Source organism: Lissotriton vulgaris, unplaced genomic scaffold (assembly GCF_964263255.1).
Source record: "Lissotriton vulgaris unplaced genomic scaffold, aLisVul1.2 SCAFFOLD_1446, whole genome shotgun sequence".
NCBI lineage: Eukaryota > Metazoa > Chordata > Amphibia > Caudata > Salamandridae > Lissotriton > Lissotriton vulgaris.
The window spans coordinates 358,880-376,601 of NW_028250880.1; the positions used below are offsets into that span (position 1 = coordinate 358,880).

Sequence of the window (17,722 nt, forward strand, 5' to 3'; positions counted from 1 at the left end):
AACTCTAACAGCGCCTATTATAATTGATAAGCAATGTACTATTTATTGTCCATAGTTCTGTTTCTGCAGAAGAATTGTCCCCTCAACAGTAGTGGTATAGATTGTCCTCCTATCCAAACCAAAAGGTAGTATCTTATTCTTTCTTCACTTCAAAAGACATTATGGACAATCCCAGAGGACTGCACTGCACTAAGTTGATAGAGCTATTGCTGACTAGAATGGGAGTTTCGCCAACCGTGCAATCTTAGTTAGCTACACAGACAGACTAATAAGAATAATCTAGTAATACCACAGGGAGTCATAGTAGAGTCAGGATAAGAATTTAGATACAGTCTACAAGAAGATCAAAGACGATTTTGAAAAAATCAAATGAGGAACGCTAGGAAAAATAGGTACTAGACTAAAATGAAAACTTACTGGGGCCAGCAAAGGAGCCCTCGCCTGCCCGATCCTGGCCCTGTTCAACAGCATCCGCCGCCTGCTGCTTCTGTGTCCCCTCGCCCCTGGGAGGAGCTGACGTACAACATGAAAGAAAGAACAGAAAACATGGATGATTGTTGCTTGTCAATGTCAACCAAATCAAACATTTCAAAACAACAATAACAAAATATTTCCGCGAAATTATATTGATTAGGGTTAGTTTTCATTGATTTGCGGACCTGCGACTTCGAAAGTCACGTAACTCACTAAACAAAGTACTGAAAGGTTCACCTAGGACTGGCAGGCAGCAGTCCGCAGGCAAGACGCAAAGTGACAGACAAACTCCATTGTGATTTCAGTCAGAACAGTGACAACACTAACAGTTGCCTGCTACATAACCAGTCATTTAAATAGTCAAACTATCAATCCACCGCCACTATTTTTCTTATTGTCAGGGGTACAAAGTAAGGGGCAGATTTAAGCCACTTGCAGCTCTTTTGCTCCGTTCTTGCGTGACTTTTGTGACGCAGCAGCTAAACAAAAGAGGCGCCATGGTGCGGCGTATAATATTATAACAACGTGACGCATTTGGGAGATGCATCCCGTTATAAAGCCCTGCGCCATCAGGGGGCGTTCCGACGCAAGGGAGGGCATTCCTGCGCTGGAACACATCCTAAAAGTGGCTGAGGGAAATCTACAAAATTTCAATCAGTCACCTTTAGGACAATGATGCGTCACACAAACCCTGCACCTGCTTGAAGCAGACGTACGGCTTGACCCAGCATTGGGGAGATAGGGTACCCCAGAGCATTGCTGGAGCTGCGCCATCGTTGCGACGCAACTCCAGCAGTAAAGTTTCGGTGACGTTTTGGGCCCACGGTGCGCCACATTGCAAATACGGCGCACCATGTTTGGTGGTGGTAGCGGGCCGCACAATTACTGGCGCATCCCTGCTACTTTGCAGGGATGCGACGGTAATTGCAATTCTGCCCCTTAGGGGCATACTTACTTACGCATTCTGGCGCATCTCCAGAGATGCGCCAGATCAAATTCGTCAAGCAAAACTACCCTTGCGACACGGCAGATGCGCCTCATTTACAATGCGGCGCGTCCTGGTGCAAGGGTAGGCACTTGCGTGACGCATCTCGTCACGTAAGAGCGGCGCATCGCTGGAGTCACGTCGCCAACGCAATGCAACTCCAGTAATGCTCAGGGCCACCCAATACTTAACATGCTGTGTCAGTCCTTACGCCTGCTTCAAGCAGGCATAAGGAATTGAATTGACGTAGCAGCGTCGCAGAAGTGCCTGCGTTAAATCTTGTAGATTTCACGCAGGCACTTTTGCGAGGCGCACAGCCGCAGGACCTCCCACCCTGCGTACTAGGAACGCACCCATTGTGGCGCAGGCCCATGGCTTTATAACGTGACGCATCTCCCTAGATGCGTCACGCTGTAAATGACTCGCAGGGATGCGCCACGTTTACGCCGCTGTTGCGTCACGCAAGGCAACGTAAACGTGGCGCAAGGGGCTTGTAAATGTAATCTGCCCCCTAGTGTCTAGCATTACGCAGTTCTGTAAAGTACACTCATACATAATTGTTACTCAGGCCAATGAGACCACAAAATAGAAAACAAATAAGCATAGTAGCAACGCCACTGAGAAGGAGAGCAGTGCACCTGAAATGCACAGAAGATTTTGAAATATAATTTAACTACAATGTAATCGTCATCAGCATTATTGGCTTGTTCCATGTAAAAAACAAATATTTGCAATACAACAACACAGAGCAGGAGAAAACATATAGTGAGTGATGAAATAGCTACTATTACTCACCAAGCCCGGGGATCTCCAAGCGGAGCTGGTCCAGCAGGTCGCGCTCCCTGTCCAGGACGTCCGTCCAGCGGTGGATGACCTGGCTGTAGGTGCGCTGGACCCCGGAGAGTTGGGACATGGCCCAGCACACCTTCTGCTACCGCTTCCGGCGCTCCCGGATGTTGTAGCCGGCCGCGATCCTGCCGCCTCCCACGATGGTCCTGGGCAGACGGCGCTGGACGAAGTAGACCAGCGCGCCCACTTCCTCCGGGCTGAAGATCTCCCGTCGTGTCACCTGCTCTCCCCTCAATCGCCCGCATGCTGTCCTGGCACGGGGTCCAGGACTCCTCCTCCCCTCCGCCGCTGCGTCCCTCAAGTGCCTGGGCAGCTTCACGGCGCCTGGCTTCACCATGGTCTGGGCAGGTATAGTAGGAAGTAGAAAATTAAGAAGGAATAGGATAGGGAAGATGAAAAGAAAAGAGTTCAAAAAGTAGTTTAAAAGTAAACAAAAATAGTAGAAAAGACAAAAATATACAGCTCGGAAAAGAGATGGATAGATAAGAAGCAAAATCGTTCGAAAAAAACCTCAAAACAAGCAAAGGATGGCAAAGATAGCAAGAGGATAAACACCATGCCCAGACACAGGAAATGAATGAAAAACAAGATGGCCGCCCAATCACGAGCGCGAAAGTAAGTTCGCACGCAATTTTCCTCGCGATCTCGTGCAAACTTGTACTCGCAATGCGCTTACCTCTCGAGAATATACATAGCGGGCGGAAACGGAAATACGTCACGCAAACAAAATGGCCGCGCCCGTACTCGACCTTGGGGTAAATGTGCGTGTTGCGCTGCAAGCGGCTCGCGAATGCTGCAAAAAAACTCGCGAAATAACACGCTGCAAAAAAATATAAAGCTCATTCGCACGAATTGGCGGCTTCCGCGGTCGGTTTCGCACAACACCGAGCCTCGCAAATAGCGCAAAATTACCGAAAAACGATTTTTGCAAAAGCAAAACAAATGAGCAGGTGCAAAAGGTCAATCTCGTGATTTGTAACGATTCCCTATTGTGCTTCCTGAGGGGGCCCTCCAGAATTCGGTTGCCTGCTTGCAACTATTGTGTGACCCTGCTCTGACCTTAACTGTATGCCACAAAGGTCCTGATTTACAGCTAAGGGAGCAGACAAGCAGGTGCCAGGCTGGATCTTCAAATTCAGTGACACGTTAATTAGCCCCAAATTCATTATTGTCAGTTGGGGCAGGGCAGGTGTTGTTAATAAACTACCCCCAAATTAATTCAAGTCAGTTGAAGCACGGCAGGTGTGCTTGCTTTCCCCCCCCATCTTCTACAGTGATGATGAACCAGAGGGTGGCATTGATGTAACAGAGGGTGGCATGGGTCAAAGAGAGGGTGGCAGTGGTGAAACAGAGGGTGCTGGGAGGCTGTGATGATGAACCAGACGTAGAAACAACATAGTCGCGACCGTTGCGAGCCGACAAGTAAGTTTGCAATTGCGAACTACTACCAAATCCTCGCGGGAATTCGCAGATTTTGCGGATTGCGAGTTTGCAAATTCGCTAAATTCGCGAACGCCAGATTCGCAAATTTCGCCCATGCTTACAACATGGACACACTAATCAGTGACACTGGGAATCAGGGAGAACAGATCAGAAAACTGTCCCAACAACTGGCAACATTCATTCTGCTGCTCAGGGGTCAGGGTGGAAGAGAGGTTTACACCATCAACTGACCCATCCTGCTCTGTTGCAGACAGAAGGCCAGGAAGAGGCTCAGTCTCCTCCTCCATTCCATCATCTGTCGATAGGAGCATGCCCACTTCGGACCTCTCTAAGTAGGGTTTCAGGCGGTTCACATGCAGGACCTGCCAAGGGTTCACGGGAGACCACAAGTCCACCAAGTAGGTGACATCACTTTTGCTATCCACCACCTCAAAGGGTTTGGTCCAGTCATCTTGGACTGCACAGGGCTCCATTGGGGCCATGACCCATACTTTCTGACCAGGCTGAAACTCAATCAGAATGGCATTCTGATCGTACCACTGCTTCATCTCCTCCTGGCTGGCTTCCAGATTCGCCTGAGCGATGTGCCTGAAACGCCAGGTTTAGTTTCTGAAGGCCAGCATGTAACAGACGCAGCCGGCTCTCGGGGCACTAGTCGATCCCCGGGGAGCTGCTGACTGCCTCGCCCCTCTGCATGGCACTACCGGCGATCGCGCTGCTTACAGCAGTGGGGCTCCGAAGTGAGAGGCATGAGAGCCGGGGCCTGATTTTTGCAGTTGTTGAGCTGTAGCAGAACTGCTTTGTTGCCCCCAGTCATTTTCTGGGGGCAATCTAACCTCACACCTTCTTTCAGACCTTCTTCTCTCCAAAATGGCAGCGCCTGACAATGTCTACAGAAAGAGGACTGCTCCTTAAAAACAAACAAGGACCCTTAATTGGACCCTAACCAGGCTTGTCCTCAGTCAGTTGTAACAGAAAGGGGACTGTAAAACCCCAACCAGGCTTGTCCTCAGTCAGTTTTAAAAGAAAGAGGACTCCACAAACACTACAAACTAGGGTGGCCATCTTGTAGTGGCACCAACCGATTGTATTAACCTACAAAAAACCTGTTACAATCCACAAGAAAGTTGTTTCTTAGGAACTCACCCACTACCCGGACAATCCATTATCTCCTATAAAGTTCCACCATCCTAATGACTATGGTCATAGTAACTGCTGCTTACTGATCCAGGTCTCCCCGAGTGTGCCCAACCCTAGCCAACATGGTTGGTCCTGGTCTGACTGCCTCTGGGACAAACACTTACACCCTGGTTTACCCCCCTAAAATTCTCAAAAAAACGCTACAAAAGCCTTCAAACACCTCACCCTGAAAAACCATCCAGAGTCACTTATCTCTGACCTACGTTTCTGTGCGGACAAAGGCACCATCATCAACGACCTCGTTTTCTGTTCCAGAGGAATCCCCTCCTGGCGCAATACCTTTTCACAATTCCTCAATATACGCTCATACAGGAACATTCCCTACGGCACTAAGCTCACAATAGTGCCCTCGGCAACCCTGCGAGCTGACCTCATCATCACCCTCTACAAAAGCAGCATTGTATTGATCCAAGCTTCAACAAAAAAACCTTGATAAATTTGAAGATCTCTTTACCATTCTCCGAAACCATGTGCATGACACTGGGAAGACGACCAACACCCGGCCTGACTTTAATCCAACCCCCCTGCCCAACATGACTAACTTCTCCCAAGCCACCTCTCCTCGAGTCTCCAACACAGTTCCTCCTAATCCACCCAACTCATCTTCTGGCCTGGTCGCGGGGAAGACGACCAACACCCGTCCTGACGTTCCTTCGACCCTCTTGCTGAACATGACTAATTTCCCACAAGTCACCCCTCTAAGAGCCTCCAACGCAGTCCCTCCTATCCCCCCTGCTCATCTACCGGCCTTGCAAACACTTCCACCACGAGACCTCGGGTCTCCTCCCCTCTATCCACCCCCACGGTCCCCATTGTTTCCAACACAGCACACCCAAATCTCCTCAGTCTTCCTACCAGTTTCCCCATTGCAATTGACCTGAGACCCCTGATCTCCTCCCTTCATGCTACTCACTCAGAATCCACGGTTTCCAACACAGCACACCTTAACCCCCTCAGCCCTCCTACAACCCCCCGAACGAAATCACCCATCATGCTCCCCACTCGGACTCTAAGACCATTACGTCTTTAACCACTTTTGCTGATGCAGGTCATACTAGCCCCGCTAACACTCGATCCACCCCTTCGATGACCCCTATCACAGTCCATCCTAACCCTCCCACCCCCCCTCCACAGATATCCACACTCTGCACTCCAGAGCCACCAAAATATTGAGAGCATCCACTCCTCCATCCTGGATCTTACTGACCTCCTTCACCTCGCCGAACTCTCCTTCGTTAGAGTCATCCCTCAGCTGAATTCCTCTTCCCCTCCCATCCCAGAGCTCCCCAAACGCCCACTACCGACATCCTTGAGGCATTTTTGCCCTCAAAAGCACCCTAGCTGCCTATCAGAGGAGGAAACCCTTGACCTCGCCCTCGCCTACAACCTTTCCCTCGTCACAACAAATCCGCTAGACCTCACTGAAAAGGAAATCCATGCCATTCTCCAGGACCATAATGCAGCCCCTACCACTCTTTGTCTATCAGACGTGAGTGCTGCACACCACATCTGCACGGTCGCTATCAACCCCTGCAGATCAGTTCCCCTCTGTAAGAGAAGGGTGACAGAAGCAATCTAGCACCTGTAAACCTGTCTGCCCCGACTGACTGGTCTCTTAATTAACTGCCTATCGGCAATAAAGCATGCCGTCGATGTCGCTGCTCTCAATCTGAACAAAAACACTGTCTTAGCCATTCTAACAGAATCATGACCTCTTAGTCCCCCCAACTTTATCATTGCTAGGCTAGACCGACCACATAAAAAGAAAGGTGGCGGCATCGCCTTCATTCATTGCTCTAACCTCCTAGTCACAGAGCTTCTGACCGATACTACCGACTCCTGCGAATATCTAGCCCTCTCAATCTGCAGTAACACCACACAACTATGCAACCTGCACATCTTTTACCACCCCCCAGGCATGAACGACCCCTTCACTGACTACCTCATGGAAATTACCACAGCTAAGAGCTCCCCCAACACGAAAGACATTTTCCTCTGAGATTTCAACCTGCACTGGAACTATCTTAAGGATCCTCATTTCAATGCCATTAAAGACCTCCTGGCCGATCAAGCCCTGACCCAAGCCTGCTCACTCCCAACCCATTCGAAAGGGGCCACCCTTGACTGGATCATCTCTAAGGAGGCAGCTGTCAAGCTTCTCTCTATAGACCCCAGTGACTGGTCTGACCAACACGCCATTGCCTTCCTTCTACCTGGCACCAGCAATACAAGGGCACCACAACCCCTGCTGCCTAAACGATGGGTCAGATACACCAAAAACCTAGACCACAATGAACTTGAGATCAGCTGCAAATTCGACCTCCTGCCCCCGCATATCACATTGGTCAGTGACCTAAATGATCACTACTCTCTGGTTGGCACAGGTAAATACTTGTGACAAGCAGGGACCCTCTCCTCTAGTCAGGATAAGGGGATCACCCTCTAAAATAACCCCTGCTCACCCTCTAGGTAGTGTGGCACAAGCAGACAAGGCTTATCTCAGAATCGTGCTACAGGTTAAGCATTTGTGAACACATACAGTAGCTCAATGAAAACACCTCAAAGGGATACCACACTAGGGTTTGTATCAAAATAAGTATTCTTTATATGTTAAAAGACTTAGCACAAGATCCATATAACATTTTAAATTAGGCCACAATACTATTTAGACAAAGGAGTTCTTAAAAATGCGTAATTCAATTGTTTGTGCGGGGCGTACTCTTCAGCTCTGCCCGGCGGTGGAACCAACAGAGTCTGGTGCGCACTGAGGATGCTTCCGTCCGGTGCGCGTTGAACACAGCGTACAATGCGGGCACAGTACCTTTTACTTGGGGGATTCGTCACGGACGGTGCGGTGCAGCGTCCAGCGTCTCACGTGGCGGTGTCCTGCTCCTTGTGTTGCGAGCCACGGCTTGTAGGGCTCAAGGACTCGTTACTGAAAGTACGATGCTTTGTCGATCCGGGGGCACTTTGTAGCAGCATCCGCGCCATACCTGGAGAGGGGGTTGCCTGAGTACGGCACGAGGCGGCAGTACGCTTTGGAGGTACGCGACATACCCAGCCACTGTACGGGCCCCAGCCTGTTGATGATAGCGGCAGGGGGCGCATCAATCAGGACGATCCGAAGGGGAGAAGCAAAGCCCAAAAGCGGAGTTAGGGCCCTGCGTTGCAAGCTACGGCTCGAGGATGGCAGAAGTCTCGATGCTCGGGTCAGGCAGGTCCGTTCGTTGCGAGCTTTGGCTCGGAGGTGGCAGAAGTTGCGTTACTCAGGCCAAGCAGGTCCGTTCATTGCGAGCTACGGCTCGAAGGTGGCAGAAGTCGCGTTGCTCTGGCCAGACAGGTCCATTCGTTGCGAGCTACGGCTCGAAGGTGGCAATAGTCGTGTTGCTCAGGCCAGCCTCTGGGCACAGGGTTCTCAGAGTGCGCGGAGAATTTTCACGAGGCGCACACAGCCTTCTCCTTCAGCGCTGCGGGCAAGGCGGCACTCTCAGCAGCTTTTCTCCAGGTAGTTGGAGTCCACTGGTCCTGGGACTCCGTTCAGGGGGCAAGCTCACACACAAGCCCTTGGAGATCTTTCAAAAACGCACAAGTTGAATAAAGTCTTTTCCTCTCCTTTCACAGCAAGGCAACCACTGCAGGCCAATCCCCCAGGTCAGAGACAGTATTCCTCCTGGCAGCTTTCCCAGTTCCTTCTTGTCGGGCAGAGGTTCTTCTTGTTTCAGCAGGATCTGATTTCTTAGCAGCAGGGCTCCTATATTTATACACAAATAACAACAAAAGATTGACTACTAGTGTAACCAAAAGGCGGTTGCACTGAGCAGCAACAGACAAAACCAGTGTTTGTAAAAGGAACCCTCACTCACCGACCTGGTCGGTGACATGCTTCATCATAGGGTTCCACCAGAGAAGCTGAGTGCTTCCCTGATGTGCTTCTACACCTGGTTTACAGTGGGGCAGGATGTTCAAAGGTGTGTGTGCGCTAGTGATCAAAGTGAAGTGAGATTAAAAGGTGTTTGGTGCAACCCTATCAACAATTTTATTAAAGGCCGTTAAAAGGGATGAGACGTGACAGGATTCGCTACCGGTTGTCACGCTAGCTGCGTGAAAATAGGGAAGATTTTAGATTTAAAAGATTTAGATTTAGATTTTTTTAGATTTTAGATTTAAAATTATTTCTATAGCGCACGTATACCAGCGGTTTCTTGGCGCTGACTCTAACTGGATCCAAAGCTAGTAGGCAGAGAGGGGTGGGGGAGTTAGTCAAAAGACTTTTTGAACAGATAAGTCTTAAGGTGCCTACGGAATTGAGGGTACTGTGTAATGGTACGAAGTTCAAGGGGAAGGGAAATGAGGGAAATGAGGAAGCAAAGAAGAAAACTACATATCCCATGATTCCTGACAGTGGCGCTTAGCGTAGAACGAGTATGTCGCGCCGGAAGTCAAATAAAGCCGACAGAACGAAGACCAGCGCTGCTGATAATTCCCCGTTGCTAGTTGAGCAACACTGCTGTTCTTGGTTCATAGGACTCGGTGATTGTACGGAGTTCACTCTTGGCCCCCAGACTAACCAGGATTTCAGGTATCTTGCAGGACTTTGGTGATGCTCCTCTGTTGGATGAGACGCCTTTCCGCGTTCTCGTGCAGAGGAGAGACGGCGCCCGTTTTGGAGTTTGGGCAGCGTGATCTCCCTGTTGGAGAAACTCCTTGCGGGTTTCGTGCAGGGAGGGTAGTAGCGCCCGCGACTTTTGTATTGATGCTCTTCTGTTGGATGAGACGCCTTTCTGCGTTCTCGTGCAGAGGAGAGACGGCGCCCCTAGTGGCATTTGGGCAGCGTGATCTCCCTGTTGGAGAAACTCCTTGCAGGTTTCGTGCAGGGGGGTAGCGGCGCCCGCGACTTTTGTATTGGTGATTTCTTGTAGATATATGGCATCAGAACTATACTCAGTGTACAAAGATAGTGTTTAAGACTTTATTAAGCACACCTAGAGTATAGCTGTTGATATATAACTTTTCATATGACTTTTATGTCAGAAGAGATACAGGATTGTATGTCTACGCAAACGACTGCCAAATTGATATTTCAAGTAACCACACATTTATTTTCTTCGATGATTTTGAGGAGAGAGAGTGCATGGTAGAGGACTAATGAATAGCGCCTAGACTGTAGTAGACTCTGTGACAGTCTGGATCGTGTTGCAGCTCTCACCCTCTCTTCCAAAAGGATTCCAGAGCATTTATTTTTCTTTACAGGTAGGAACTTCTGGTATTGAGGAAAGGGAAGGCTAAGTGGGTAGAACAGGAAGATAACCATTGAGTCAGGGTTTTGATTATACGTTCTTGTCGCCCTTACAGGTCTCCCTCCCCGCAGTTCCCTCCCCTTCCTTTTTCCCCCCGCTCAATTGCTCCCAAAAGTCTCTGCATGCTTGCAAACCAGACTTGTGTCAAAAGGTTTTATTTGCATAATTTGTTAAAATTGTTACAAAATTTACATAATAAATAACAGCACAATTTTATTATGAAAATGCTAAAAGTATTGTCTCTCGGCCTCCGTTTTGTTTTTGGCAGCGTTCATGAAATCTGAGGGTTGGAATTACCCTTTTTGCCCGCCAACTGGTATTCCTCATGTTCTGTTAGTTCTAAAAGTTTTCTTGCTTCTGCCAAGAATTTTACTCCACGGCATGCTAGAATTATGGAGGTACCTCCGAGCCAACTTGTGACTGTGTGTCTGCAAGATCGAATGTTTAACACATTGAAGATGGATTTCAATAACAGTCGTCTCTGGATTGTCAGGGCCGGACATACGCAGAAAGGTGGACGAGGGTTTCGTTTTTATACCCGCAAAGGCGACATTGGGACGTCTGGTGTGTTGCTTTCCACGCCGGTAGTAAATCCTTTGTAACATGCATCCCCATCCGATAATCTATAAATGCCTTTTTTAGATGACCACTGAAGTGGGATGTTAAATATGAGTTTATTTTTGGGGTTGTAAAGGAGTTCATGATGGTCCAAGCATGCCGACGTTTTGATAATAACTCTTTGTCTTCCAAAAAGGATTTCCATTTTGCTGCCGAGTTAACTAATTTTTTTAGACTTGCCTTATCGGTCCCAGATTTCCAGACGGCTTCCAGTTCTAACTTTTTCACGCAGAGTATCAGATACTTTCCCCAATTGTTCACAGATTCAGATTCCCCCCGTTTTTTTATTTCCTCCCAGCTTAGCCAGTCCAATGTATCTGGATCTGCAGATCTAAGTTTACAACAGAATTTTGCGAAACTGCTCATGCTCCGGAACTTCTGGTTTTGCAAACCAAATTCTAGCCTAACTTGGGAGGCTGAGGCGGATTTTGGCAGGTTAAAAACCGCTTTGTAAATTTTGATCTGTAAATCATTTAAAAGTTCCACCTCCTTGCCACACCACGTGACTAGGCCGTAAGATAAAGTAGGCATAATCTGCGCTGCCATCGCTTTTAAAAGATGGTTAGGGCAATCCATTTTTTCTTTTAGGGAGCGATACGCAAAGATTAAAGATTGTGCTTTTGCTTTTAGTGCTGCTTTGTGGTCCTTGTTGTTTGCACCTCTTGTTATTGTAATTCCCAAGTACTTATAGTGTTCTTGTTCTTTCACTTGTGCCCCTTGGGCCATCCATTTGTACTTTAGATTTTGCCGGTCAACTAGGCGGACCACTTTGGTTTTCTCCTTGTTAGGTTCTAAGCTTTCCCGTTCTAAATACAAGGTTAATTTATTTATGGCTCTTTGTAAGCCGATTGGAGTCTTGCTCAATATTACAATATCCTCCGCATATTGTAGGTAATGTATTGGATTATTTGCCAATGATGGTGGATGGCTATCTGCAGATTTGATCGCATTTGTTAGGTCGGAGAGAAAAAGGTTAAAAAGGGTGGGGGCTAATACGCAGCCTTGATTTAGGCCTTGGTGCGTTTGGATGCTGCTGGTTGTACTACCACCATTTCCCAGCTTCACTCTTACCCAAGTACAGTGGTGTAGGGCTTTGACGGCTCTTAAAAGTTGGTATGGCATCCCCCAGCTCTCTAATTTGCTCCACAAGCGCTCTCTGTTCACCTGATCGAATGCGGACTTGATGTCTATGAAACATGCATACAAACGAGTGCCCTTTGCTATTGCTTGGTCCGTTAGGATAGACAGGCAAGTTAGGTTGGTTGTTGTTCCCATTCCTTGCCTGAATCCTGTTTGGAATTTTGGCATAATCTTTATTTCTGATATCCAGGCTTGTAATTTGGATAGGATGCAGGAGCCGTAGAGTTTAGCCTCTACATCTATTAGTGATATCAGTCTAAAATTTGAGGGGTTGCGATGATTGCCATGCTTAAAAATTGGGTGTATAATGCTTCCTTTCCAGGAGGCTGGTAATTCTGCTCGGTTGTAAATTTGGTTGAACAGGGGCGTTAGGGTCTCTGCCCACAGGTCCGGGTCGTGCTTGAAGATCGCATTCGGCAGCCCATTTGGTCCTGCTGCACCCTCAGACTTTAATCTTGAAATTATTGACCTCAATTTGTTTTTGGTGGTTAGGTCAACTAGGTCTGTAGGTCCCTTCTGAGGAAGTTCCTGCTCGGGTTCCCTAAATTCCCTGTTCATAACTCCTTTTAGTTGCTCCATGTTAACCTTCGCTGCCCCTGAATCTTTAACATGACCTGTATCTTTGTTGCTGTATAGATTTTGCACGTGTCTGATCCAGGTTTCTGTTCTGACCCCAGCTTCTTGTTGGAGTTTTGCCCCTTGGTTAAGCTTGTTTATGATACCCCAAAAAACGGATGTTTTCCCGCAATTAACAGTTTGTTCCATATTGTTTCTTTATATGAGTACTTTGCGGCCTTGAGTGCCTTCCTGTAGATGTTCTGGCTCTCCTCAGATTAGATTTGTTTGCCACATACCCCGACTTTTTTTGACTTGCGAGGGCTCGGACCTCCTTGGCCACCTCTCTTTTTTTCGCTCTTTAGTCCAAGTTGAACCAAGGCTCCTTCTTGTTGTTGGACTTGTGTCAATTCAGAGGTGGGCCCTCATTGAGCATCAACACAGCCCTAAGGATTCGGATCTCGGACGGCCTGAAAAGACGGATGTAAACTAGTCCTGTAATGTAAATAGTGGCATCCGATTTATGTAATTAAAAATTGGTCAACATGTTTCTGCTTATAATGCTATTAGCAAAGCATTCGTTAGGACCTAAACAAGGTTCCATAGCGGTATGCGCTCGCTAAGGAGCACCCTAACCTGTGGAACAAATCAGTGCAGTACAACTCACAGTTGTACCGGGAAGGTCTTGCGTGGATTCGGAGACCTTTCGAACCTGCAATCAAAAATAAAAAGGAAAAACAAGGGCATTTATTTCCCCATTTCTTTCCCTGCTTTGACCGTTCTGGTGGGATGGCCTCCCTAGACATTAAACAAAGGGGTAGTGCACATTAGGACAAGTCTTTTGCTACTAACAGGTTCACTGTAGCAGCATGCAGGGAGCTTCCAGCATTATATTCATAAATTATGATACCAGCACTGTTGCCTACCGATCCATCCAGGCAACCTAATAGCTTGCTATCATTGTCATTGATTTATCACCTTCTGAACCGAGGGCTGCACCCACATCCATATCACTGGTCAAAATGCACAATTACCTGCACCAAAGGAATGGCTAGGTGTTCTCTGGTGGAACCCTATGATGAAGCATGTCACCAACCAGGTCGGTGAGTGAGGGTTCCTTTTAGAAACACTGCTTTTGTCTGTTGCTGCTCAGTGCAACCGCCTTTTGGTTACACTAGTAGTCACTCTTTTGTTGTTATTTGTTGATTTACAGGGGGTTTAAGAGTGCCTCACTCTCTCTCTCTCTTGTTGTTAAACATATCCTATATTTATACCACATTTCTTTTGTTCTCTTAGGCCAGGGGGTCTTTGCCTAGTTCAGTCCAGTTTGTGAGCACTTTGTTGACATGAGGTTGCCTTCTTCTTTCAGGGTGCAGGGCAGAGACACCAGGCGCTCCCCAGGAGGTGGAGCCAGCATTGTGGTGACAAGCACAGTCCAGGAGTACTCTGCTGACAGTCTTCCCTCTCTCTCTTTACAAGGTGCAAGGCAGAGACCACAGACGCTCCACAGGGGGTGGAGCCAGCATTGTGGTGGCAGAGCACAGCTCTATTCAGAACCTAGGTGCACTCCTCCCACCCATCTGTCTCTAATCTTCCTATTCACCACCTGGCAGCACCAGCCTGTCTCCTGGAATTCCCCAGCCCTATCACACACAGAAACCAGACAGCAGATACACATCAGAGCAGAGGCGGCTGAAATGGTTAGGCAAGCAAATACCAACTTTCTAAAAGTGGTATTTGCAAACACAGAACATTAAAATAAACTTTGCTAAAAAAGGTATTTTATTATTCTGAGTTCAGGCATACTAAACTTGAATTTCTACCATGTTCCCTGAGTCTGTTAGGAATGTAGAATGTGACAATTCCAACAGCCCATTCTGGCCTATGAGAACAGGTAGCCTTCCAATAGTGAAAAACGAAAATGGCTGTAATTCACTATTAGGACATGCCACACACATCAGGGCTTCTCCTACCTTATTCTTACAATGCACCCTGCCAGTGGGCCTACCAAAGGGGTGACTAATATGATGTTAAGGGAAAGTTTAGGGACTGGCAAGTGGGTGCACTTGCGCAGTCCATCCTCAAGCCCCCTCCAGCCTCGGACCAATGCCATGAGTACCGCATGTTTCTGCTTAACTGTAGGTCTCTGCCCAAACTGTAGGTCTCTGCCCAAGCATAAGAATGAGTTTGCTCTCTTGTTAGAGGAACACAAACCTGATATCATTTTCCTCACGGAAACCTGGCTCACCGAAGACTCAGACCCAGCCTTGGTTACAGCCATTCCCCCTGGCTTTCAAATCTCCCGCCAAGATCGCCCAAAAGGCAGAAGAGGAGGTTTAGCTATTGTTCACAAAGAGCAGTTTCTCTGCCGAATCATTGCTGAAAGCATTCCAGACTGTGAAAGCCTAGAGTTTAGTCTGGAGCTCTCGCCGAACAACTGCTTCTCAGGCACCCTCATATACAGACCCCCCGGCCCTCCAAAACAATTCCACATCCAACTAGCACGGATTGTGGCAGACCGCGTCAGCAACACCGCCAACTTCACTTTGTTGGGTAACCTTAACTTTCATTTCGAGTCCAATGCAAATCACACAGCCGCTTTTCTTACGGACGACCTGGCCGCGTTACAATTATACCAACTGGTCAGCTCCCCTACCCACGATCAAGGGCATTTGCTTGACCCGGTCTTCAGTAACTGTACTAACTAGTCTACCTCTCCCGCTCCCCTGGACCGACCATCTAATGGTCCCACTTCTATGGCACACCCCTAAACCCCCAGCCACCAAACCCACTATAAGAACAGCCAGACCGTGGTCCCGCCTCCCTATGGAGACATGGACCAAAAAACTGTCCAGCAACCTACCACCGCTTAACGATGACCCATGCATCGCTAACCTCTCCTATGAGGACTGGATTACCAAGTCACTCGACTTCTCTCTACCTAAACGAAAATCCACCACCAAACGCTGTCACAAATCAGCTCCATGGTACTCCGAAACCCTCAGAATTACGAAACGCCAGTGTAGACAAGCGGCAAGGAAATGGCGCTTGGACTCTCTGCCAGACAACAAAAGTCAATACCATAAACTACTCAAAACGTACAAAGAACAAATCAAGGCCAGCAAAACAGCCTACTTTGCCAACAAAATTATCTTAGCGAAATCTAAACCCAGGGAAATTTTCCGTATTGTGAAAAGCCTCACCAAATTACCACCCAGTCTAGATGAGACCAAGACTGCAGATCACTGCAACACCATGGCAGACTTCTTCCTGCAAAAAATCACCACCATCTTTGAATCATTCCCTGTCCCACCCAGCACCCCCTCTACTTCAAGTAATTCCGACTTGAACTCCTCCCCCACTCTTGACCACTTTGCCCTTCTTAATATCTCGACTCTTGAGTCCTTGGCAAAAAAAGTCAAATCCGGGTCTCCGGGGGACCCAGCCCCGCCAGACATCATTATGCGCCGGGACGCTCCTTCGCTGGAGCAGCCGTGCGCAATACAAATAGCACTAACATAACATTATGTCAGCCTCGGCTATCACCCTGCCTGTCATAATGGACCTCCTCAACGCTTCCATCTCTACCCGCATAGTCCCGCTACAATGGAAACAAGCCATGGTCCGTGCACTATTAAAAAAGCCCAAACTGGACCCTTTGAACCTCAGTAACTACCGGCCAATCTCTCTCCTTCCCTGGATTAGCAAAATCCTAGAGAGACACATTAATAGCCAGCTGATCAAATTTCTTGGAAACCACCAGCTCCTTGACCCTACCCAAACGGGCTTCAGACCACGACATGGTACCGAAACCGCGCTCCTCATGGTCACCGAGGAATCCAGAACCATCCTGGATCAGGGAGGATCAGTGGCAGTGATCCTCCTTGACCTAAGCGCGGCCTTCGACATGGTCAGCCATGACATACTGCTGGACTGCATGAAAAACATTGGTATAAAAGACAAAGCTTTGTCCTGGTTTGAATCCTTTTTACAGGACAGATCCTTTCGGGTATTCGACGGAACATCCTCCTCTACTAGCAAACCTCTAAAATGCTGAGTCCCGCAGGGCTCTTCATTGAGCCCGGCGCTCTTCAACATATATATGAGGCCACTGGCTGAAGTTGTTCATCAGTATGGAATTAAGATCATTTCATACGCTGACGACACTCAGCTAGTGGTCTCTCTGGCACAGGAGGCCAGCCAGACCTCGGAAGGAGGGCTCAAGAAATGCCTCAAGGAAGTTAAGGACTGGATGTCCTCCTCCTCATTAAAAATGAACGGGGACAAGACAGAGCTTATGCTCCTTGGCCCTGCAAAACCCAACTCCCTTGGCACTTTATGGCCACCCTGTCTGGGTACCCCCTCTGCCCCAAAAGACAGTATCAAGAGCCTTGGGGTGTGGCTCGATGGATCTCTGTCCTTTGGCACTCAATCCACCAAACTAGCAGCCACCTGCTTTGGCCTGCTCAGAGTGCTAAGGAAGGTACTCCATCTCCTACCGATGGAGGCAAAACAAGTCACGACTGGACTATAACAACGCCCTGTACCTCGCTGCCCCAGAGTACACAATACGGAGGCTACAAACAGTACAGAGCTGAGCTCTCGCAACTACATGTGTGGTAACAAAACAGGGTACAATGACCAAATTAGAAAAAGAAGCGCAGAAGCAGGTTCTTTGGTGTATATCTTCTTGTCACAGCAAGATGTAGTTTTTATTTCCTCCAGACTTGAGAAATGTAACATTCGCCGACACGTGTTTCGTCGTGTACGGTTGAGTCAACACGACTCCTCAGGGCTTCAACTCCATTTCCAATTGTAGGGTTGGAGTAAGTCTGGGTCTTGTAATCTCTGTTCTGGCACTAAGTATTCTGTATGACTAAGTTATAGTCGATATTATTGAGAGAATGAACCAGTAGGAATATAAGGGTGGTGAGTCTCTCGTTTGTTGGATGATCACTTCCCACTGGTGGTGATGAGTCTCGAGTTAGGCGCTGGGTCACGCTTTGGTGTCTTGTTCGTACACGAGAGACGACCGCCGGGAACCAACAGAGGAGGGATTGCCTACAGCGGCATACCGCCGTAGAGGAGACGCACCCGTTTCCTTCTTGTGGCACATCAGTAGAATCCCCTCCCGGCTTTCCGCTTGACACCAAAGCGTGAC

General features: G+C 48.2%; 1 protein-coding gene across 1 annotated transcript in view; it reads left to right on the top strand.

Moving 5' to 3' along the window:
- The window catches only part of LOC147663085 (collagen alpha-1(XII) chain-like), a 223,334-nt gene that overhangs the window by 124,559 nt on the left and 81,053 nt on the right, over positions 1 to 17,722 (top strand). The gene's annotated exons all lie outside the window — the stretch shown is intronic.